We start from the raw sequence: 25574 nt of genomic DNA, 5'->3' as shown, positions 1-25574 counted from the left end.
GAAGCCCCTAGCCGTTAAATGGATACTAAACCCACATTTTTTCTTTAACGATTCAGATAGAGCAGCAATTTTAATTAACTTTCTAATTTACTCCTATTATAATTTTTTCTTTGTTCTCTTGCTATCTTTATTTAAAAAGCAGGAATGTAAAGCTTAGGATCTGGCCCATTTTAGGCTCAGCACCCTGGATAGCGCTTGCTTATTGGTGGCTACATTTGGCTAACCAATTAGCAAGGATAAACCAGGGTCTAAACCACAAATGGGCCAGCTCCTAAACTTTACATTCCTGCTTAGTGATGTCGTGAACATAAAAATTTGGGTTTGCGAACGGCGAACGCGAACTTCCCCAACTGTTCGCGAATGGGCGAACCGGGCGAACCGCCATAGACTTCAATAGGCAGGCGAATTTTAAATCCCACAGGGACTCTTTCTGGCCACAATAGTGATGGAAAAGTTGTTTCAAGGGGACTAACACCTGGACTGTGGCATGCCGGAGGGGGATCCATGGCAAAACTCCCATGGAAAATTACATAGTTGATGCAGAGTCTGTTTTTAATCCATAAAGGGCATAAATCACCTAACATTCCTAAATTATTTGGAATAACGTGCTTTAAAACATCAGGTATGGTGTTTTATTGATCAGGTAGTGTAAGGGTTACGCCCGCTTCACAGTGACAGACCAAACTCCCCGTTTAAAGGGACAGTCTACACCAGAATTTTTATTGTTTTAAAAGATAGATAATCCCTTTATTACCCATTTCCCAGTTTTGCATAACTAACACCATTATAATAATATACTTTTAACCTCTGTGATTATCTTGTATCTAAGCCTCTGCAAACTGCCCCTTTTTTCAGTTCTTTTGACAGACTTGCAGTCTAGCCAATCAGGGCCTGCTCCCAGATAACTTCTCGTGCACAAGCACAGTGTTATCTATATGAAATACGTGAACTAACACCCTCTAGTGGTGAAAAACTGTTAAAATGCAATCTGAAAGAGGTGGGCTTCAAGGTCTAAGAAATTAGCATATGAACCTCCTAGGTTAAGCTTTCAACTAAGAATACCAAGAGAACAAAGCAAAATTGGTGATAAAAGTAAATTGGAAAATTGTTTAAAATTACATGCTCTATCTGAATCATGAAAGTTTATTTTGGCCTAGACTGTCCCTTTAACGCACCGCAAACAGTCCATTTGCACAACCGCAAACTCCCCATTTGCAAAAGGATGGATACCAAGCTAGCCATGTCCCCTTCCTTGTCTTCACTGATGTCATTGAAGGTCTCTTCCTCCACCCAGCCACGTACAACACCAAGGGTCCCCGAAAGGGGACAACAAGCCCCCTGGGATGCCTGCTGTGTTTGGTCTTCCACCTCCTCAAAGCCACATTCCTCCTCTGACTCCTCTTCTTCAGACTCCTCTCTCTGCATTGCCTCTCTCTGCGTTATTATAAGGTGTGTTAAGTAGTACTATTCCTATCAGTTTAATCCCTGTTACGTCCCCTATCAGGGGACGTGTATATGGCATCGATTTTAGGAACCGGGAAATGGAAAAAGATTCTTGGTCGGTCCTCCTACTTCAAATTTGGGGCACTGCGCATGCAATCTAATATGCCACCAGATAGGAGTGGTGTGTTAAGTAGTACTATTCTTATCAGTTTAATCCCTGTTACGTCCCCTATCAGGGGACGTGTATATGGCATCGATTTTAGGAACCGGGAGATGGAAAAAGATGCTTGGTCGGTCCTCCTACTTCAAATTTGGGGCACTGCGCGTGCAATCTAATGTGCCACCAGATAGGAGTGGTGTGTTAAGTAGTTCTATTCTTATCAGTTTAATCCCTGTTACGTCCCCTATCAGGGGACGTGTATATGGCATCGATTTTAGGAACCGGGAGATGGAAAAAGATTCTTGGTCGGTCCTCCTACTTCAAATTTGGGGCACTGCGCGTGCAATCTAATGTGCCACCAGATAGGAGTGATGTGTTAAGTAGTACTATTCTTATCAGTTTAATCCCTGTTACGTCCCCTATCAGGGGACGTGTATATGGCATCGATTTTAGGAACCGGGAGATGGAAAAAGATTCTTGGTCAGTCCTCCTACTTCAAATTTGGGGCACTGCGCGTGCAATCTAATGTGCCACCAGATAGGAGTGGTGTGTTAAGTAGTTCTATTCTTATCAGTTTAATCCCTGTTACGTCCCCTATCAGGGGACGTGTATATGGCATCGATTTTAGGAACCGGGAGATGGAAAAAGATGCTTGGTCGGTCCTCCTACTTCAAATTTGGGGCACTGCGCATGCAATCTAATGTGCCACCAGATAGGAGTGGTGTGTTAAGTAATACTATTCTTATCAGTTTAATCCCTGTTACATCTCCTATCAGGGGACGTGTATATGGCATCGATTTTAGGAACCGGGAGATGGAAAAAGATGCTTGGTCGGTCCTCCTACTTCAAATTTGGGGCACTGCGCGTGCAATCTAATGTGCCACCAGATAGGAGTGGTGTGTTAAGTAGTTCTATTCTTATCAGTTTAATCCCTGTTACGTCCCCTATCAGGGGACGTGTATATGGCATCGATTTTAGGAACCGGGAGATGGAAAAAGATGCTTGGTCGGTCCTCCTACTTCAAATTTGGGGCACTGCACATGCAATCTAATGTGCCACCAGATAGGAGTGGTGTGTTAAGTGCTTCTATTCTTATCAGTTTAATCCCTGTTACATCCCCTATCAGGGGACGTGTATATGGCATCAATTTTAGGAACCAGGAGATGGAAAAAGATTCTTGGTCGGTCCTCCTACTTCAAATTTGGGGCACTGCGCATGCAATCTAATGTGCCACCAGATAGGAGTGGTGTGTTAAGTAGTTCTATTCTTATCAGTTTAATCCCTGTTACGTCCCCTATCAGAGGACCTGTATATGGCATTGATTTTAGGAACCGGGAGATAGAAAAAGATTCTTGGTTGGTCCTCCTACTTCAAATTTGGGGCACTGCGCGTGCAATCTAATGTGCCACCAGATAGGAGTGGTGTGTTAAGTAGTACTATTCTTATCAGTTTAATCCTTGTTATGTGCCTTTTTTTTGGTTTGGTTTTGAAGCCACCGTGCAGCACCAGAGGCCAGAAAAATTAGGCATGTACACACGGCTGAAAAATTAGGTATTGTTGCAGCCGCTGCTGTAGCAGCGGCCAGAAAAATTGATGTTTGTTTCCCAGGCAGAAAGTGCCCTAAAACATTGCAGCTTGAACCCTAGTTGGTGGCGGATAAGTGACGCAAGTCATCCGGCATTCAGAGATAAAATACAGCAGCGTGTGGACCATTTTTAGCCCAAGGCAGCTCATCTCATCAGGCCTTTTTTAGTCAAATGTATCGCCCACTGTCAGTCCCTTCGGGATCCATCCCTCATTCATCTTAATAAAGGTGAGGTAATCTAGACTTTTTTTACCTAGGCGAGTTCTTTTCTCAGTGACAATGCCTCCTGCTGCACTGAAGGTCCTCTCTGACAGGACACTTGAAGCGGGGCAGGCCAGAAGTTTTATCGCAAATTGGGATAGCTCAGGCCACAGGTCAAGCCTGCACACCCAGTAGTCAAGGGGTTCATCGCTCCTCAGAGTGTCGATATCTGCAGTTAAGGCGAGGTAGTCTGCTACCTGTCGGTCGAGTCATTCTCTGAGGGTGGACCCCGAAGGGCTGTGGCGATGCGTAGGACTTAAAAAGCTCCGCATGTCCTCCATCAACAACACGTCTGTAAAGCGTCCTGTCCTTGCCGGCGTGGTCATGGGAGGAGGAGGATTACTTTCACCTCTTCCCCTGTTAGATTCCCGTTGTGCTGTGACATCACCCTTATACGCTGTGTAAAGCATACTTTTTAATTTATTTTGGAACTGCTGCATCCTTTCAGACTTGCAGTAATTCGGTAACATTTCAGGCACTTTATGCTTATACCGGGGGTCTAGTAGCGTGGACACCCAGTACAGGTCATTCTCCTTCAGCCTTTTTATATGAGGGTCCCTCAACAGGCACGACAGCATGAAAGACCCCATTTGCACAAGGTTGGATGCCGAGCTACTCATGTCCCGTTCCTCATCCTCAGTGATCTCACTGAAGGTATCTTCTTCCCCCCAGCCACGTACAACACCACGGGTACCAGATAGGTGACAACGAGCACCCTGGGATGCCTGTTGTGGTTGGTCTTTCTCCTCCTCCTCAAAGCCACATTCCTCCTCTGACTCCTCTTCCTCACAATCCACTTCCAGCGTTGCCGCAGGTCCAGCAAGCGATGCTGATAAGGCTGTTTCTGGTGGTGATGGTGACCACAACTCTTCCTCTTCACGCTCATCTATGGCCTGATCCAGCACTCTTCGCAGGGCACGCTCCAGGAAGAAAACAAATGGTATGATGTCGCTGATGGTGCCTTCGGTGCGACTGACTAGGTTTGTCACCTCCTCAAAAGGACGCATGAGCCTACAGGCATTGCGCATGAGCGTCCAGTAACATGGCAAAAAAATTCCCAGCTCCGCAGAGGCTGTCCTAGCACCCCGTTCATACAAATAGTCGTTAACGGCTTTTTCTTGTTGGATCAGGCGGTTGAACATTAGGAGTGTTGAATTCCAACGTGTCGGGCTGTCGCAAATCAAGCGCCTCACTGGCATGTTGTTTCACTGCTGTATATCTGAAAAGTGCGTCATGGCCATGTAGGAACGCCTAAATGGCCACACACCTTCCTTGCCTGCTTCAGGATGTCCTGTAAGCCTGGGTACTTATGCACAAAGCTTTGTACGATCAGATTACACACATGTGCCATGCACGGCACATGTGTCAACTTGCCCAAATTCAATGCCGCCACCAAATTACTTCCGTTGTCACTAACCACTTTGCCGATCTCCAGTTGGTGCGGAGTCAGCCACTGATCCACCTGTGCGTTCAGGGCGGACAGGAGTGCTGGTCCGGTGTGACTCTCTGCTTTCAGGCAAGTCAATCCCAAGACGGCATGACACTGCCGTATCCGGGATGTGGAATAGTACCTGGGGAGCTGGGGGGGTGCCGTTGATGTGGAGCAAGACACAGCAGCAGAAGAGGACTCAGCCGAGGAGGTTATGGAAGAGGAAGGAGTAGGAGGAGTAGAGGAGGTGGCAGCAGGCCTGCCTGCAAGTCGTGGCGGTGTCACCAACTCCTCTACAGAGCCACGCATTCCATGCTTGGCAGCCGTCAGCAGGTTTACCCAATGTGCAGTGTAGGTGATATACCTGCCCTGACCATGCTTTGCAAACCAGGTATCAGTGGTCAGATGGACCCTTGCCCCAACACTGTGTGCCAGACATGCCATTACTTCCTTTTGCACAATCGTGTACAGGTTGGGGATTGCCTTTTGTGCAAAGAAATTTCGGCCGGGTACCTTCCACTGCGGTGTCCCAATAACTACACATTTTTTGAACGCCTCAGACTCCACCAGCTTGTATGGTAAAAGCTGGCGGGTTAAGAGTTCAGTCAAGCCAGCTGTCAGATGCCGGGCAAGGGGGTGACTTTGTGACATTGGCTTCTTACGCTCAAACATGTCCTTGACAGACACCTGACTGTGGGCAGATGAGCAGGAACTGCTCAAGGCGAGACACGGAGTGACGGATGCTTGAGAGGGGGCAAGGAGGATAGCAGTGGTTGACGTGGCTGAAGATGCTGGACCAGGAGGAGGATGGCGGCTTTGAGTTTGTGTGCTGCTTGTACTCATGTGTTGATCCCATAGGCGTTTGTGATGTGCGATCATGTGCCTTCGCAAAGCAGTTGTACCTAGGTGGGTGTTGGACTTCCCACGACTCAGTTTCTTTTGGCACAGGTTGCAAATGGCATCGCTGTTGTCAGAGGCAGACACGCAAAAAAATGCCACACTGCTGAGCTCTGCAATGACGGCATTCTGGTGGTGGCAACAGCATGCGTTGATTGGCGTGCTGTCTGGCTGACCCCGGGTGCCGATGCATGCTGTCTGACTGTGCCACTTGCTCCTTGCGACGACCTCCCCCTCCTTCCAACTCGTCTCCTCCTCCTCTCTGTCTCCCCATTTGAACTTTCCCCCTCTTCTTCTTCTCTTCTAGCGGGCACCCACATGACATCCACGGACACATCGTCATCATCAACCGCTTCACTTGTATCTGACAACTCAGCAAAGGAAGCATCATCATCATCATCACACCGTACGTCCATGTGTGTAATGCTGCCTGACTGAGACATATCCCTGTTATCTACATCCTCTGTCAATAATGGTTGCGCATCACTATCACTCATTTCTCCCAACTGATGTGTAAATAACTCCTCTGACAGATCAAGTAAAGCGGCTGTGGTGCTAGTGTTGCTGGTGGCGGCAGGCGGGCGAGTGGTAACTTGAGAGGTGCCCGAAGGTAAGTTGGAGGAGGATGGTGCGTCAAGGTTCCGAGCGGAAGCTATAGAAGATTGGGTGTCCTGTGTTAGCCAGTCAACTATGTCCTCAGAAATGTTCGAGTTCGGGGTACGTGGCCTCTGAACACTGGGCATTATTCTAGGGCCAAAGGGAATCACAGTACCACGAACACAACGGCCCCTGCGGGGTGGCCTGCCTCTACCTGTCATTTTTTTTTCGATTAGTGGTACTATGCGTGCAAGCTACTGTGACAACAGATATGAGTGGCACTGTGCACTGGCAGAAGTTGGCAGAGTAGACGCTGTAGGCCTGACACACACGCTTGCAGACAACTAACTGCTATTCAATCTATTAAAGTCAAAATTGTATTTTTTTTTTTAATGTACACTACTGTTACACCAGATATGAGTGGTGGCACTGGGGTGACACTGTGCCCTGGCAGGCAGGCACTGAAACGCACACGTGTGAAGGAAACTGACTGCTATTATTTAACACAGTCAAAAAAGTGTTTTTTTTTTTTTTAAATCTACACTACTGTTACACCAGATATGAGTGGTGGCACTGGGGTGACACTGTGCCCTGGCAGGCAGGCACTGAAACGCACACGTGTGAAGGAAACTGACTGCTATTATTCAACACAGTCAAAAAAGTGTTGTTTTTTTAAAATCTACACTACTGTTACACCAGATATGAGTGGTGGCACTGGGGTGACACTGTGCCCTGGCAGGCAGGCACTGAAACGCACACGTGTGAAGGAAACTGACTGCTATTATTTAACACAGTCAAAAAGTGTTGTTTTTTTTAAATCTACACTACGGTTACACCAGATATGAGTTGCACTGGGGTGACACTGTGCCCTGGCAGGCAGGCAGGCACTGAAATGCACACGTGTGAAGGAAACTGACTGCTATTATTTAACACAGTCAAAAAAGTGTTTTTTTTTTAAAATCTACACTACTGTTATACCAGATATGAGTGGTGGCACTGGGGTGACACTGTGCCCTGGCAGGCAGGCAGGCACTGAAACGCACACGTGTGAAGGAAACTGACTGCTATTATTTAACACAGTCAAAAAAGTGTTGTTTTTTTTAAATCTACACTACTGTTGCACCAGATATGAGTGGTGGCACTGGGGTGACACTGTGCCCTGGCAGGCAGGCACTGAAACGCACACGTGTGAAGGAAACTGACTGCTATTATTTAACACAGTCAAAAAAGTGTTGTTTTTTTTTAAATCTACACCACTGTTACACCAGATATGAGTGGTGGCACTGGGGTGACTCAAACTCAAACGCAATTTCTTGATTCAAAAATACTTAAAGATCATGAAGGCAAAATTTCAACAGGCCTTTATAGAAAAGAGACGGCTACCAATAGTCTATTTCATCACAATAGCTCACATGCTCGAGGTACTATTAAATCCTTACTGACAGGGGAATTCTTAAGAATTCAAAGAAACTATAGCAATCAGGAACTCTTTATTCAACAAACAAAAGACATGGAAAATAGACTATTGGAGAGAGGATACAGCAGAAGGAGTATCAAGAAAGCCAAATCCTGGGCTATGAACAAGAACAGACAATTGTTACTCAAGAAAAAGAAAAAGAAAAACTGACACTCAAACTAGGCTAATCCTAACATATAGCCCCCAAATACACCAGATTGTTCAAATTTTGAACAAATACTGGAATATTTTTATGACTGATCCTGATCTCAAGTCTATAGTGGGTACAAAAGTTGAGGTAGGCTATCGACGTACAAAGAACATTAAAGATAAAGTATCTAGTTGTCATTTCTATCTTCCTAAAACCCGAACTGCTTTTAATCCAGGATCCTTCCCATGTGGTACTTGCTCCATGTGCCCACTTATAAAAAAGACCAACATGATCCTTGATCGATTTAATAAACATCACACACTTTTTAATTACATCAGCTGCTTTACTGAAGGAGTAATATATGTGCTTACCTGTACATGCCCCAAAATCTATGTAGGCATGACCAGTAGAAAACTAAGGGTCAGATTACAAGAGAATATTAGGAATATAAAAAATGCAGCCAAGGACAAAGAGAAAGGTAAAAATATTACCTCTATGGCTTCTCATTTTTTTACAATATCACCAATCCAATCCCACAAGCCTCCAATGTATGGGAGTGGAAAAAATCAGTCTAGGTATCAGAGGAGGTAATTTAGAAAAAGCATTACTACAAGCTGAATGCAAGTGGATCTATTTACTTAACTCTGTATATCCTAGAGGTATGAATGAACAAAATAATTATTTTTGCTTCTTATAATCAATATATTAACAATGTTTATCCAATGGGGAGGATTTTTTGAAACCTCATAAAATAAAAAGGCATACTCTCTTTTGTAATTGCTCTATTTCACATTCGAAGTAGTATCTATATCTCTATTGCTTTTTCACGAGTTTATCACAATAATTTTGTTGTTTTTCACTTTGAACACATATGCTACCTTTATTGGCAGCCTTATGCGAGTTCTGAATATTAACCAAGTATGGTAATTTTCTATTTTCCCTTCATTTAACTTATTTTTTCTTCAAAACAATGGGAAAATGTAGCATTCCTTTGCAAACTCACATAGCACTTTCACCATTTCACTCTTTCTTTCATTATAATTTTTGTAATGCCCCTAACTCTATGGGGAATGGAATTACATTGATTACACTGTTTACCTAATATAGTAGGTGGACAGTGTCCTAGAGACACTAGCGTAACATCGCACTAATATTCTGACAGTATCTCCACTAGTTTATCCACTATATCTAGAGAGTAGAGACACTCATAACCTAGTTTGTCCTCCTTACAGTGTAACTGTCCAATAGCTATATCTTATGAGAACCGAGTGGACTAGTCCACTTAATACTGCAGACGGACAGTGTCTCAGTGATGCCAGCACTATACCTGTTTCTACCATTAGATTATGAAGTGCCAGTATGCCATCACTCACATAGTTGAAGAAGCCTAACAACTGTTTAAATATATTCATTATAAATTATAATTCTATTGTGTACATACTGGCTATGCTCCTATTAACAGGTGATCACATTCACCACAAATACTAGTCTAATATTATTTAGTACCCAAGCCGGTACATATTGGTATATTATATTGATCATCCTTGCACAACCCATTTCTTTTGCAAGATGTACCGAGTCCATGGTTTCATCTTTACTTGTGGGATATTATCCTTCCTAACAGGAAGTGACAAAGAGAGCACCACAACAGAGCTGTCTATATAGCTCCCCCCTTAACTCCACCCCCCAGTCATTCTCTTTGCCGGCTCTAAGCAGGAAGGGTAAAGTGAAAGAGGTGATAAACTGTTAGTTTTTATTTTTCTTCAAGCAAGAATTTGTTATTTTTAAATGGTACCGGTGTTGTACTATTTACTCTCAGGCAGGAGATGGATGAAGATTTCTGCCTAGAGGATGATGATCTTAGCAATTGTAACTAAGGTCCACTGCTGTTCCCACAGAAGCTGAGGAGTACAGGAAAACTTCAGTGTGAGGAACGGTTTCTTGCTATACAGCAATGAGGTATGTTCAGTCGTTTTTTCTGGAGAGACTGTGATATTTCAGAAAGGCTGACAGTATCCCCATGAGGGAAGGGTAAGCAGTAATCCTAGTCTTATAAGGGGCATTACTAAGCTTGCATAAAGTGGCTAAATTTATGGTTGACACTCAGTTTGAATGAGATATAGCAAACTGTTGTGTGTTCTGGGAGTACAGTTTATAACACTTTAAGGGACAACTGTATTGAGGGTACACTTGGCTTTTTGAGGTTTTTATAACTCACATGGCTGCAAAAATGCTTGGTATGTTTCTTTGAAGGCCTTAGTAACATCGAGTGAGATGGGCGGGGCCTATTTTCACGCCTCAGTTGCGCAGTTGTTTTCTCTATACAAGCAGCAAGCTTCAACACCAGAGGGTCCCGGTGAAGTTTACACAGTAGGTAAGCGCGGTGTAGCGGCGTCCGGAACCGGAACCGGTAATGGTAGGTAAAATGCTCCAATGGAATGGTCTGGCAGAGTGCCGTAGCCAGCGATCAACTCAAAATCGCTGTATATACAAGAACAGGAGGGCAAATGGCAGGTACTCCAATAACCAGATAGGCGCAACTATATTCGGTAAAAAATTCAAAACTTTAATGAAAAAATGTTTAAAAATTGTATATAAAATACACAATCAAGCTGGACACAAAGACAGGGGGTGAAAAAGACAGGCCTGACGCGTTTCGCGCCCCCTAGTGGCGCTTATTCATAGGCTGCAGCACCTAGTGTGTGGTGCCTTTTTAAAGGGCAAGGAAAACCATTAACCCTTAGTGTGCAAATCATTATTAAAAACAGTAACAAAATAAAAACAACAACAAATTTACATTGGGATTACTTACAAAAAATATAAATACAGATTCAGATACAGACATACCTGAGCCAGTGTGTGGAATAATGTGATACCTAGACATAATAATGAGAAATTCAGTGTGAGGAACGGCGAAACGCGTCAGGCCTGTCTTTTTCACCCCCTGTCTTTGTGTCCAGCTTGATTGTGTATTTTATATACAATTTTTAAACATTTTTTCATTAAAGTTTTGAATTTTTTACCGAATATAGTTGCGCCTATCTGGTTATTGGAGTACCTGCCATTTGCCCTCCTGTTCTGGTCCTGGTGAAGTTCTTGGGCTAAATTGAAGCTTTATCCCCACATTTCCAATCCCTAAGGCAGGTAGGCGCCACAGCAGAGCTGTGGCAAGGTGCTGACAGGGGTTTTACTGGTTTTTGACACTTTGTCAATCCGGTTTCCATATTTGGGGGTTAATTGGTTAAATTGCTTGTGGTGCAATCTTACTAAAGCTTATTGATTATACTGTAAAAATTTCGGAAAATTTGAGATAATTTTAAGCAGTTTTGCAGTTTGTGTATGCCTTTTTTTCTCTTAAAGGCACAGTACCGTTTATTTTATCATTGTTGTTTTTTCATTCAATAAAGTGTTTTCCAAGCTTGCCTGTTTCATTACTAGCCTGTTCAACATGTCTGACATTGAGGAAACTCAATATGCTCAATATGTTTAGAAGCCATTGTGGAACCCCCTCTTAGAATGTGTCCCACATGTACTGATATGTCTATAAATTGCAAACAGCATATTTTGACTTATAAGAGTTTGGCACTGGATGATTCTCAGACAGAGGGAAATCAGGTTTTGCCATCTAGTTCTCCCCAAGTGTCACAACCAGTAACGCCCGCACAAGTGACGCCAAGTACCTCTAGTGCGTCTAATTCTTTTACCCTGCAAGATATGGCCTCAGTTATGAATACTACCCTCACAGAGGTGTTATCTAAACTGCCTGGGTTGCAAGGGAAGTGCAGTAGCTCTGGGTTAAGAACAAATGCTGAGCCTTCTGACGCTTTAGTAGCCGTATCCGATATACCCTCACAATGTTCAGAGGTAGGGATGAGGGATTTGCTATCTGAGGGAGAGATTTCTGATTCCCTCAGATTCAGATATGACGACATTTGAATGATTGTGACCCTATTGTAGTTCCAGAGAAATTGTGTAAAATGGACAAATATTTGGAGGTTCCTGTTTACACTGATGTTTTTCCGGTCCCTAAGAGGATTTCGGACATTGTTACTAAGGAATGGGATAGACCAGGTATTCCGTTCGCTCCCCCTCCTATTTTTAAGAAGATATTTCCCATATCCGACACCATGCGGGACTCGTGGCAGGCGGTCCCTAAGGTGGAGGGAGCTATTTCTACTCTGGCTAAGCATACAACTATACCTATTGAGGACAGTTGTGCTTTCAAAGATCCTATGGATAAAAAATTAGAGGGTCTCCTAAAGAAAATTTTTGTTCATCAGGGTTTTCTTCTCCAGCCTATAGCGTGCATTGTTCCTGTAACCACTGCAGCTGCCTCTGGAAGAGGCTCTTCAGGTGGAGACCCCATTAAACGATATTCTGGATAGAATTATGGCTCTTAAGCTAGCTAATTATTTCATTAAAGATGCCGCTTTTCATCTGGCTAAATTAGCGGCAAATAATTCAGGTTTTGCCATTTTAGCGCGTAGAGCGTTATGGCTTAAGTCCTGGTCGCCTGATGTGTCATCAAAATCTAAGCTTTTGACCATCCCTTTCAAGGGTAAGACCCTATTTGGGCCTGAACTGAAAGAGATCATTTCAGATATCACTAGACGGAAGGGTCATGCCCTCCCTCAGGATAAGTCAAATAAGATGAGGACCAAACTAAATATTTTTCGTTCCTTTCGAAACTTCAAAGGTGGTCCCACTTCCTCTTCCCCTACTGCAAGGCAAGAGGGGAACTTTGCTCAATCCAAGCCAGTCTAGAAACCTAACCAGGCTTGGAACAAAGGTAAACAGGCCAAGAAGCCTGCTGCTTCCACCAAGACAGCATGAAGGGGTAGCCCCCAATCCGGGAGCGGATCTAGTAGGGGGCAGACTTTCTTTCTTTGCTCAGGCTTGGGCAAGAGACGTTCAGGACTCCTGGGCTGTAGATATCGTAACCCAGGGGTATCTTCTAGATTTTAAAGATTCTCCTCCAAGGGGGAGATTCCATCTTTCTCAATTGTCTGTAAACCAGACAAAAAGAGAGGCATTCTTACGCTGTATAGAAGATCTATTTACCATCTGCCCAGTTCCAAAAACAGAACAGGGGCAGGGGTTCTTCTCCAATCTGTTTGTGGTTCCCAAAAAAGAGAGAACCTTCAGACCAATTTTAGATCTCAAGATCCTAAACCAATTCATAAAAGTTCCATCCTTCAAGATGGAGACCATTCGGACTATTTTACCAATGATCCAGGAGGGTCAATATATGACCACCGTGGACTTAAAGGATGTGTATCTACACATTCCTATCCACAAAGATCATCACCAGTTCCTCAGGTTTGCCTTTCTGGACAAGCATTACCAGTTTGTGGCTCTTCCCTTCGGGTTGGCCACGGCGCCAAGAATCTTCACAAAGGTGCTAGGGTCTCTTCTGGCTGTCCTAGGGCATAGCAGTGGTGCCTTATCTAGATGACATCCTAATTCAAGCGTCGACTTTCCAACTAGCCAAGTCTCACACGGACATCGTGTTGGCCTTTTTAAGATCTCATGGGTGGAAGGTGAACGTAAAAAAGAGTTCTATTTCCCCTCTCACAAGAGTTTCATTTCTAGGGACTCTGATAGACTCAGTGGACATGAAAATATTTCTGACGGAGGTCAGGAAATCAAAGATTTTGACCACCTGCCGAGCTCTTCATTCCATTCCTCGGCCGTCAGTGGCTCAGTGTATGGAGGTAATTGGATTAATGGTAGCGGCAATGGACGTAGTTCCATATGCTCGCTTACATCTCAAACCACTGCAACTATGCATGATCAGACAGTGGATTGGGGATTATGCAGATTTATCTCCTCAGATAAATCTGGATCTAGAGACCAGAGACTCTCTTCTTTGGTGGTTGTCACAGGATCACCTGTCCCGGGGAATGTGTTTCCGCAGGCCAGCGTGGGTTATAGTGACGACGGACGCCAGCCTACTTGGCTTGGGTGCAGTCTGGAATTCCCTGAAAGCACAGGGTTTGTGGACTCAGGAGGAGGCTCTCCTACCAATAAATATTCTGGAATTAAGAGCAATATTCAATGCTCTTCAGGCGTGGTCTCAGCTGGCTTCGGACGGATTCATCAGATTACAGTCGGACAACATCACGACTGTGGCTTATATCAATCATCAGGGGGGAACAAGGAGTTCCTTAGCGATGATAGAAGTTTCCAGGATAATCCGATGGGCAGAGACTCACTCTTGCCATCTATCAGCGATCTATATCCCAGGGGTAGAGAACTGGGAGGCAGATTTTCTAAGTCGTCAGACTTTTCATCCGGGGGAGTGGTAGCTCCATCCGGAGGTGTTTGCTCAATTGGTTCAGTTATGGGGCACACCAGAATTGGATTTGATGGCGTCTCGTCAGAACGCCAAACTTCCTTGTTACGGATCCAGGTCAAGGGATCCTCAGGCAGTACTGATAGATGCTCTAGCAGTACCCTGGTCATTGAACCTGGCTTATGTGTTTCCACCTTTCCCTCTCCTTCCACGTCTGATTGCCAGAATCAAACAGGAGAGAGCTTTGGTGATTTTGATAGCACCTGCGTGGCCACGCAGGACTTGGTATGCAGACCTGGTGGACATCATGGACTCTGCCACTAAGACAGGACCTTCTGATTTAAGGTCCGTTTAAGCATCCAAATCTAATTTCTCTGCAACTGACTGCTTGGAGATTAAACGCTTGATTTTATCAAAGCGGGGTTTCTCTGAGTCGGTCATAGATACCTTGATTCAGGCTCGAAAGCCTGTCACCAGGAAAATCTATCATAAGATATGGTGCAAATCCAAAGGCTACTCATGGAGTAAGATCAGGATTCCTAGGGTTTTGTCCTTTCTTCAAGAGGGATTGGAGAAAGCATTGTCAGCTAGTTCCTTAAAAAGACAGATATCTGCTTTCTCTATTCTATTGCACAAGCATCTGGCAGATGTCCCAGACGTTCGGGCTTTTTGTCAGGCTTTAGTTATAATCAAGCCTGTGTTTAAACCTGTTGCTCCACCATGGAGTTTAAATTTAGTTCTTAAAGTTCTTCAGGGGGTTCTGTTTGAACCCATGCATTCCATAGATATTAAGCTTCTATCTTGGAAAGTTCTGTTTCTAGTTGCTATCTCTTCAGCTCAAAGAGTTTCTGAACTATCTGCATTACAATGTGACTCTCCTTATCTTGTTTTCCATGCTGATAAGGTGGTTTTGCGTACCAAACCTGGGTTCCTCCCTAAGGTTGTTACTAACAGGAATATCAATCAGGAGATTGTTGTTCCTTCTCTGTGTCCTAATCCTTCTTCTAAGAAGGAACGTTTATTGCACAACTTGGACGTGGTTCGTGCTTTGAAGTTCTATTTGCAGGCAACCAAAGATTTTCGTCAAACATCTCCTTTGTTTGTTGTCTATTCTGGAAAGCATAGGGGTCAAAAGGTTATGGCTACCTCTCTTTCCTTTTGGCTGAAAAGCATCATCCATTTGGCTTATGAGACTGCTGGACAGCAGCCTCCTGAAAGAATTACTGCTCACTCTACTAGAGCGGTGGCTTCCAAATGGGCTCTTAAAAATTATGCTTCTGTTGAACAGATTTGAAAGGCTGCGACTTGGTCTTCTCTTCATACCTTTTCCAAATTTTCCAAATTTGATACTTTTGCTTCTTCAAAGGCTATTTTTGGGAGAAAGGTTTTGCAAGCAGTGGTGCCTTCCATTTAGGCTCCTGTCTTGTCCCTTCCTTCATCCGTGTCCTAAAGCTTTGGTATTGGTATCCCACAAGTAAGGATGAAACCGTGGACTCGGTACATCTTGCAAAAGAAAACAAAATTTATGCTTACCTGATAAATTTCTTTCTTTTGCGATGTACCGAGTCCACAGCCCGCCCTGTCTATTCAAGACAGATAGTATTTTTTATTGAAAACTTCAGTCACCTCTGCAACTTAAAGTTTCTCCTTTTTCTTCCTTGGCCTTTGGTCGAATGACTGGGGGTGGAGTTAAGGGGGGAGCTATATAGACAGCTCTGCTGTGGTTCTCTCTTTGCCACTTCCTGTTAGGAAGGATAATATTCCACAAGTAAGGATGAAACCGTGGACTCGGTACATCGCAAAAGAAAGAAATTTATCAGGTAAGCATAAATTTTGTTTTCTCTACACTGGGGATATTCCATTAGCCTTATGATACTGAGATACTTGGGTCAGTGATATTTCACAATATATTAGAAGCTGGCATCTTTTAGGTTCTTCTCATTTCTACCCTCTGGTTACTATTTGCTGAATTTAACATAGTCCACCAGTGATTCTCCAATTTCTATATTGTGAATGTCTTATTACTTATGGGCAGTATTTGCTAATTTATATCTGTTCTAAATTCATGCTGACATACAAACCTCACCGCATTAGTTAGATTTCTGTTTTTCTATGGGTATTTTTCCTTTTTTTAACCATTTCTATTAAAAGTTCATTTTTAAATCACCTTCTTGTCCCTTTTTTATGTATATATGGTTTAATTTCTATCATGGATAATATAGAGTGGCTGAGTGCTATTATGTACACGTTTTTTGTAGTGTGACTCTCACATTACTATTGGTGTATAGTATTTTCTGTGTACAGCACCTCTCCCCCTGAGAATACTTTATTCTACTGAGATTTACATTATATTCTGTAGGATTCACTATAAAGGTATTTTGGTATTTGGTACAATATATATCTATACCTATATATATAGGAATATCTATTTATAAATATAGAACATATTCTGCTATGTGCAGAACATTAGAATGTGACATATTTACAGTAAATACATAGTTAAACCCTTTGAATATTGCATAAATAAGCTTTTACATGTTTTCATCTACTTAACGGGATACTAAACCCTTCTTTTCTTTAATTATTCAGATAGAGCATGCAATTTTAAGCAACTGTCTGATTTACTCCTATTATCAATTTGTCTTAGTTCGCTTGCTATCTTTATTTAAAAAGCAGGAATAGTGATGTCGCGAATAGTTTGCCGGCGAATAGTTCCCGGCGAACATAGCATGTTCGCGTTCGCCGCGGCTTGCGAACATATGCGATGTTCGATCCGCCCCCTATTCGCCATCATTGAGTAATACTTGACCCTGTACCTCACAGTCAGCAGACACATTCCAGCCAATCAGCAGCAGACCCTCCCTCCCAGACCCTCCTACCTCCTGGACAGCAGTCATTTTAGATTCATTCGGAAGCTGCATTGTTAGTGAGAGGAGGGACAGTGTAGCTGCTGCTGATTTAGTAAGGAAATCGATAGCTAGGCTAGTGTATTCAGTATCCACTACAGTCCTGAAGGACTCATCTGATCTCTGCTGTAAGGACAGCACCCCAAAAGCCCTTTTTAGGGCTAGAACATCAGTCTGCTTTTTTTTTTTTCCTGTGTAATCTAATTGCAGTTGCCTGCCTGCCAGCGTGTGTGTCAGGCTCACAGCGTATACTGTGCCCACTTGCCCAGTGCCACCACTCATATCTGGTGTAACAGTAGTGTAGATTTAAAAACAAACAAACACTTTTTTGACTGTGTTAAATAATAGCAGTCAGTTTCCTTCAAACGTGTGCGTTTCAGTGCCTGCCTGCCAGGGCACAGTGTCCCCCCAGTGCAACTCATATCTGGTGTAACAGTAGTGTAGATTAAAAAAAAAAAACACTTTTTTGACTGTGTTAAATAATAGCGGTCAGTTTCCTTCACACGTGTGCGTTTCAGTGCCTGCCTGCCAGGGTACAGTGTCACCCCAGTGCCACCACTCATATCTGGTGTAACAGTAGTGTGGATTTAAAAAAAAACAACACTTTTTTGACTGTGTTAAATAATAGCAGTCAGTTTCCTTCACACGTGTGCGTTTCAGTGCCTGCCTGCCAGGGCACAGTGTCACCCCAGTGCCACCACTCATATCTGGTGTAACAGTAGTGTAGATTTAAAAAAAAAAAAAAAACACATTTTTGACTGTGTTAAATAATAGCAGTCAGTTTCCTTCACACGTGTGCGTTTCAGTGCCTGCCTGCCAGGGCACAGTGTCACCCCAGTGCAACTCATATCTGGTGTAACAGTAGTGTAGATTAAAAAAAACAAACACTTTTTTGACTGTGTTAAATAATAGCAGTCAGTTTCCTTCACACGTGTGCGTTTCAGTGCCTGCCTGCCAGGGCACAGTGTCACCCCAGTGCCACCACTCATATCTGGTGTAACAGTAGTGTAGATTTAAAAAAAACAACACTTTTTTGACTGTGTTAAATAATAGCGGTCAGTTTCCTTCACACGTGTGCGTTTCAGTGCCTGCCTGCCAGGGTACAGTGTCACCCCAGTGCCACCACTCATATCTGGTGTAACAGTAGTGTGGATTTAAAAAAAACAACACTTTTTTGACTGTGTTAAATAATAGCAGTCAGTTTCCTTCACACGTGTGCGTTTCAGTGCCTGCCTGCCAGGGCACAGTGTCACCCCAGTGCCACCACTCATATCTGGTGTAACAGTAGTGTAGATTTAAAAAAAAAAAAAACTTTTTTGACTGTGTTAAATAATAGCAGTCAGTTTCCTTCACACGTGTGCGTTTCAGTGCCTGCCTGCCAGGGCACAGTGTCACCCCAGTGCCACCACTCATATCTGGTGTAACAGTAGTGTAGATTTAAAAAAAAAAAAAAAAACACATTTTTGACTGTGTTAAATAATAGCAGTCAGTTTCCTTCACACGTGTGCGTTTCAGTGCCTGCCTGCCAGGGCACAGTGTCACCCCAGTGCAACTCATATCTGGTGTAACAGTAGTGTAGATTAAAAAAAACAAACACTTTTTTGACTGTGTTAAATAATAGCAGTCAGTTTCCTTCACACGTGTGCGTTTCAGTGCCTGCCTGCCAGGGCACAGTGTCACCCCAGTGCCACCAATCATATCTGGTGTAACAGTAGTGTAGATTTAAAAAAAACAACACTTTTTTGACTGTGTTAAATAATAGCAGTCAGTTTCCTTCACACGTATGCGTTTCAGTGCCTGCCTGCCAGGGCACAGTGTCACCCCAGTGCCACCACTCATATCTGGTGTAACAGTAGTGTAGATTTAAAAAAAACAACACTTTTTTGACTGTGTTAAATAATAGCAGTCAGTTTCCTTCACACGTGTGCATTTCAGTGCCTGCCTGCCAGGGCACAGTGTCACCCCAGTGCCACCACTCATATCTGGTGTAACAGTAGTGTAGATTTAAAAAACAACAACACTTTTTTGACTGTAGAATGCTTAATAGAATAATAATAGAATGCATCAGCCAATCCCATTTTTCCTACCTTAATTCCGATTGGCTGATAGAATCCTATCCGCCAATTGGAATTCGAGGGACGCCATCTTGGATGACGTCACTTAAAGGAATATCCATTCGTTGGGTAGGCGTCGTTGGAAGAGGATGGCTCCACGTCGGCTCGTTTGAAGAAGGCTCCACTCCACTTCGGATGGATGAAGATTGAAGACGCCGCATGGATGAAGACTTCTATCGGATGGAAGACCTCTTCAGCGCCCCTTGGATGATGACTTCGGCTGCTGCGGATGTCCTCTTCTGTTCCATCGTTGGTCGGCTGGCTGAAGACGACTAAAGGTAGGGAGATCTTCAGGGGGTTAGTGTTAGGTTTTTTTAAGGGGGGTTTGGGTGGGTTAGAGTAGGGGTATGTGGGTGGTGGGTTTTAATGTTGGGGGGTTGTATTTTTTTTTACATGCAAAAGAGCTGATTACTTTGGGGCATGCCCCGCAAAAGGCCCTTTTAAGGGCTGGTAAGGTAATAGAGCTGTTAACTTTTGTAATTTAGAATAGGGTAGGGCATTTTTTTATTTTGGGAGGCTTTGTTATTTTATTAGGGGGCTTAGATTAGGTGTAATTAGATTAAAAATCTTGTAATATTTTTTTATTTTTTGTAACTTAGTTTTTTTATTTTTTGTACTTTAGTTAGTTTATTTAATTGTATTTAATTGTAGGTATTTGTAGTTAATTAATTTATTTAATGATAGTGTAGTGTTAGGTTTAATTGTAACGTAGGTTAGGATTTATTTTACAGGTAAATTTGTATTTCTTTTAGCTAGGTAGTTATTAAATAGTTAATAACTATTTAACAACTATTCTACCTAGTTAAAATAAATACAAAGTTACCTGTAAAATAAATATGAATCCTAAGATAGCTACAATGTAATTATTAATTACATTGTAGCTATCTTAGGGTTTATTTTACAGGTAAGTATTTATTTTTAAATAGGAATAATTTATTTAATGGTAGTGTAGTGTTAGGTGTAATTGTAACTTAGGTTAGTTTTTATTTTACAGGTAAATTTGACTTTATTTTATCTAGGTAGCTATTAAATAGTTAATAACTATTTAATAGCTTTTGTACCTAGTTAAAATAAATTGAAATTTGCCTGTAAAGTAAAAATAAATCCTAAAATAGCTACAATGTAATTATTAATTACATTGTAGCTATATTAGGGTTTATTTTATAGGTAAGTATTTAGTTTTAACTAGGAATAATTTAGTTAATAACAGTAAATTTATTTAGATTTATTTAATTAATATTTAAGTTAGGGGGGTGTTAGGGTTAGGGTTAGACTTAGGTTTAGGTGTTAATAATCTTATTATAGGTTGCGGCGGTATAGGGGGGCAGGATAGGGGTTGATAAATGTATTATAGGTGGCGACGGTGTAGGGGGGGCAGATTAGGGGTTAATATGTTTAATATAGGTGACGGCGGGGTCCGGGAGCGGCGGTTTAGGGGTTAAACAATTTATTTAGTTGCGGCGGGGTACGGGATAGGGGTTAATAAATTTATTATAGGTGGCGGCGGTATAGGGGGGGCAGGATAGGGGTTAATGGGTATAATGTAGGTGGCGGTGGGGTCCGAGAGCAGCGGTTTAGGGGTTAATAACTTTATTTAGTTGCGGCGGGGTCTAGGAGCGGCGGTTTAGGGGTTAATACATTTATTATAGTTGCGGCGGGGTCTAGGAGCGGCGGTTTAGGGGTTAATAACTTTATTTAGTTGCAGGGGAGTTCCGGGTGCGCCGGTATAGGGGGGTAGAACAGTGTAGTTTCGTGTGGGTGCTTAGTGACAGCTTATCAATAAAGCTGGGAAAAAGCCGAAGAGCAGCGAGTTCGGATGAGTGATAACTATCACAGTCCGCTGCTCATCGCCCCATACTTGGTGCGCGGCTTTTTGACAGTTTTTTTGATAACTTTGGCGAACGTATTCAGGTCCGCGGCAGCGATGTGAGGCGAGCTTAGGCGAGCATATTGGGGCCGTCGAAGGCAGGTAAGTAGACACGTTGATAACTAGAGGCCAATGTGTATTAGACCTTAAAACAAAAACACACAAATGTACTGTGCTCTTTAATGCTTCCCTTACAGAAGAAACTCATTATTGGTGGCTCCATTAGTCTGTCTGCACTCTGCAGAGAATAGTAGAGCATGAGCGGCATATCAAGCAAACACATAGGAAGCTTTATGCTGTGGGATTTAGCTTCTGAACCGCTGCCTGAAAAGATGATTTGCAGCTTTTCAGCACACGGAGCTAACTCACACAGCATAAAGCTTAGATTCTCCTGCCTCAGTCTAGACTCTAGCAGTGCGGCAGGGGAGGCTATAGGCCTACAGAAGGGTGACTGGGGGAGAGGCCAGTTACCTGCAGCTGCTTCTTCTTGTTACGGTGCCTTACTATTAGAACATAAGGGATCCAGCACTGAATGTCCCATACTATATCGATCTGCTCTGTGTATTGTCCTTTCCCACGTGGAGGAGGTGTCAAGAACCTTCCTATCCTTTACAGGTTACTAAGTGATAGCAGGAATCTGCAGGCTCTTCTTTTCACTTCAATCGCGCGCGCTTCTTTTCTTGCCTTTTTTTTTTTTTTAAATAATTTTTTTTTGAGGTAACATGGCAAACAAAAATACAATTTCAAAAAGAAACATCATGGCAACATGCCCATTTGACATACATCAGGATTTACATGGTGAATTAAACAAGCATGTCTTCACATCTGTAGAATCTAAGCATATCCTAACCCAAAGGTACATTTTCTAGCCATGGATATTACCTCATTTTACATAAGTGCATTTTCAAAAGGACAAATAACACAAATAAAAACAACCAGCTTAGTATAAGCCTAATTTCAATGACCAATTCGTAACATATGCAGGCTTGATATATTCAACAAAACTTATAACAAAATAACATGACACTTGAAATTTTATATATACATTTTTTAACATGGATATAACATAACATAACAAATGGTAGTCATAAGACCTAATTTTTCATAAAAAATCTTGAAGAGGCGAGAAATAGGTCTTCTTGTGTCCACAGCATAAATAGCAGCCAGGGAATGCGATACTCTAGAGCTGCTTAACGCAGCACATAATCAAATAATAAGACTAAGGTTATATTATAATGTTAGGTGAACCTATTATCATGGGGAGTAGGGCCAATCTTGGACTCTGGGCATTCTACATATATCTATTGCTGGGTTAGCCACTTACAATGCCCAACTAGGAAGCCAATCTAAACACTAGCCTCTGCTAAATTCCTAGGGAAGCGTTTAGTAGTTTTATATGTGTCAAATTAAACATTGATTAACCAAATATCCCTCAGGATTAGGGTTACCCATTTAAAACCAAGCATTTCAGTAACAATAAAACTTTCATATATATAACTCATATTAATGAATATCCCACCTGGAACAATTAATTTACTAATGAACTTTACAGATATATAATTATACAATTAGTCCCCAAAGAATTAAGATTACTATTAAGTGAAGGAGACTACTTATGCTCAAAACTCGACCACACAGTTAGTAAACAGTTATAAGCCATCACAAGACAGAGTAAACTTCCCCTGGATTCAAAGACAAACCCCATAGGAAATACCATGAAGTTTAGGGTAAAGAATTTAAGACACTCAGGGGGTAAAAAAAGAGGGTGAGTCCTACCGCTATAAGCAAGCACCACATGTACTTGAACTAGTTAATGAGCCTGGGGTATGCCAAGACCACATGCTCCAGCTAAATCAACTTGGGATCTCTATGTATTACCAGGGCTTTAAGAAGAATTAGGAGCCAAACATACTGTCTCGGCCGCAGACAGTACACTGGGGCTACCATAAAGCTAGAGTAATCTATGTGGTAAAGAGACCCATCTAGACCTTTCAAGTAACTTTTATGGTAAAATAGCTGCAGTAAGGTGTAAGCCCCATAATGGCCTATATCTAACCTCTACCAATGGGGTCACAAATCACGCCAAAGCAGGCTACCCCCCCAAAAGTCCCCTCTTGTAGACAACATACTTAAAAAAAGGGTTAGTTTGAGGACAAGATACTATTGCGTCCAAGAGAGTACACTCTTGAAACTGCAGTATGGTTCAACATGGGTAAACATCTTAAATAATGTGATGTACATATAGAGCAGCATGGTAATCTACAATCAACATCTAACACTGGTAGAGTATATTATGTGCACTGGGCTTGGAACACATCCCATAGAGCTGCTGGCAATATCTAGAAAATATATTAAGCATTAATATCTAACATGGCTATCACATTAATAACTAAAAGAAAGTCACATAAGTCCCACATCTCAGACATAAAAATACCACTAGGCTTTATAACGGAGGCAACTTAATTCCTACAGGGTTCAATGCAGTACAGTTCGCATAGTCTGATAGTCCAGGGATACTGTCTTGCTCTGGTCATGGTATTCGCCGTCTACCCAACCCCAGCTCTCACCACCTTCAAAGCATAGAGGGCCTCAGGGCCCTGGAAGAACCATCGTGCATGGCTGGCCTTGACACACAGCAGGATCAAAGCACCCCCATCCAAATCCGGGCACCGAGGGTCAAAAGAGTAAGTAGATGCTCTATAAACCATGTGGCAGCCTTCCGGGGTGTGTGTATCTGTCGCATCGGGATCTTTCTGTCCAGCTCCCCCACATCCTATGTCACTCTTAGAATAGCCAGCGTTTCTCCCCGACGGCAGTAAAGTGAGATCTCACTCCTTCTGCATCACACTGCCCTCCAGCCGGGTAAGCTCAGTGGAACAAACAGAAGTCGGACGTCCGGCCACAGAGGCCTCAAAGCATTTTCCTAAAGTATAGGCTGTGCTCTCCGCTGCGTGTACTCCCAGATCTAGGGCAGGGAAGCCATTCTGGAGCTGTTCCTGCGACACTCCAACAATATTCTCCTCCATCCCATAAATTTCCACATCTGAGCACCTTAGCGTTAGTACTTAGTCTCCATTTTGCCCTGTGTCTCTCATTTGCGAAGTATGTGGGGTTATAATGTGATCAATCCTCTCACATATCCTCCTTCCACGGTCCTCCAGTAGTACCTGGATCATAATAAGTAGCTCCTCCATTATGTAGGGGTTATTAAGAACCTTTGGCAAAGGATATCAGTATTCTCTACTTACCCGGTTTCCCGGGGGGGGAGCCGAGATCTCTCTCCTTGGAGGCCGCCAGAGACACTCAGTGGTCCAGTTTGGGAAGCCCTGTTGTCGCAAGCAGAAATATTTTTATATATTGCCATTCAGCTAAATGTCCTCTGTGATATAAAGTATAAGATTTTGTTGGATGGCTATTCAAGCTGCAGATTACAGGTGGAATGTAACTCTGAGTAGCAGAGCTACCAATTTAGCACCCATCTTGGGCCATAGCCCGGACACGCCCCCTTTTCTTGCCTTTTAAACATGAATGACATCCTCTGGTGTAAACCCGCCCCTATGCAGTATCAGCCAATGGGAGTTTATGATTTCTTTTTTCTTTTTTTTTTTGGACGTCTATGTTTTAACGTCTGTATAGGAAATAAATGGAGTGAAGTAATTTACATATCAAGGGACACACAGCACATGTGTAAAAGTGCTATCAGGCAAGGCACATTGCAAAAATGCCCCACCTTTAGTTATCAATGCTATATTAGCCTCTTATTTTTTTATTATATTAAAATGGCGAGATGTTTTTTAACCCCCTCCCCCCAAACAAAAATTGTTATTACCCAACTATGCCACCAACTTTGCAATGTAATTTTTTTTTATATATATATACGTAAACTTTTTTTTATTTTTTTTAATAAACTTTTTATTTTATCCCCCCTCATAATGGGATACTTTGGGGGCACTGCCCCACTTGCCCCAATGGAAGAGCCTCCACTGTATCTGCTACATTCAATCAACTAGCGGGCAGTGTCTTAGACACTAGCGTAATACCGCTTAAGGTATTGTATTATGTTAACATTATACTGTAACTGAATATCTTGGGACAATATTACCATAAGAGGGTTGCTTCCCAGTATCATAGGCGCTTATGCCCCTAACTCTATGGGGAATGGAATTACATTAATTACACGTTTATCTAATATTGCAAGCGGACAGTGTCCTAGAGACACTAGCGTAACATTGCACTAATATTCTGACAGTATCTCCACTAAATTATCCACTATTTCTAGAGAGTAGAGACACTCACAACCTAGTTTGCCTCCTTACAGTGTAACTGTCCAATAGCTATATCTTATGAGAACCGAATGGACTAGCCCACTTAATACTGCAGACGGACAGTGTCTCAGTGACGCCAGCACTATAC

This window comes from Bombina bombina, chromosome 8, assembly GCF_027579735.1.
Source record: "Bombina bombina isolate aBomBom1 chromosome 8, aBomBom1.pri, whole genome shotgun sequence".
Lineage (NCBI taxonomy): Eukaryota > Metazoa > Chordata > Amphibia > Anura > Bombinatoridae > Bombina > Bombina bombina.
The sequence above is the reverse complement of the archived record's forward strand: the minus strand, read 5'-3'. Positions refer to the sequence as shown.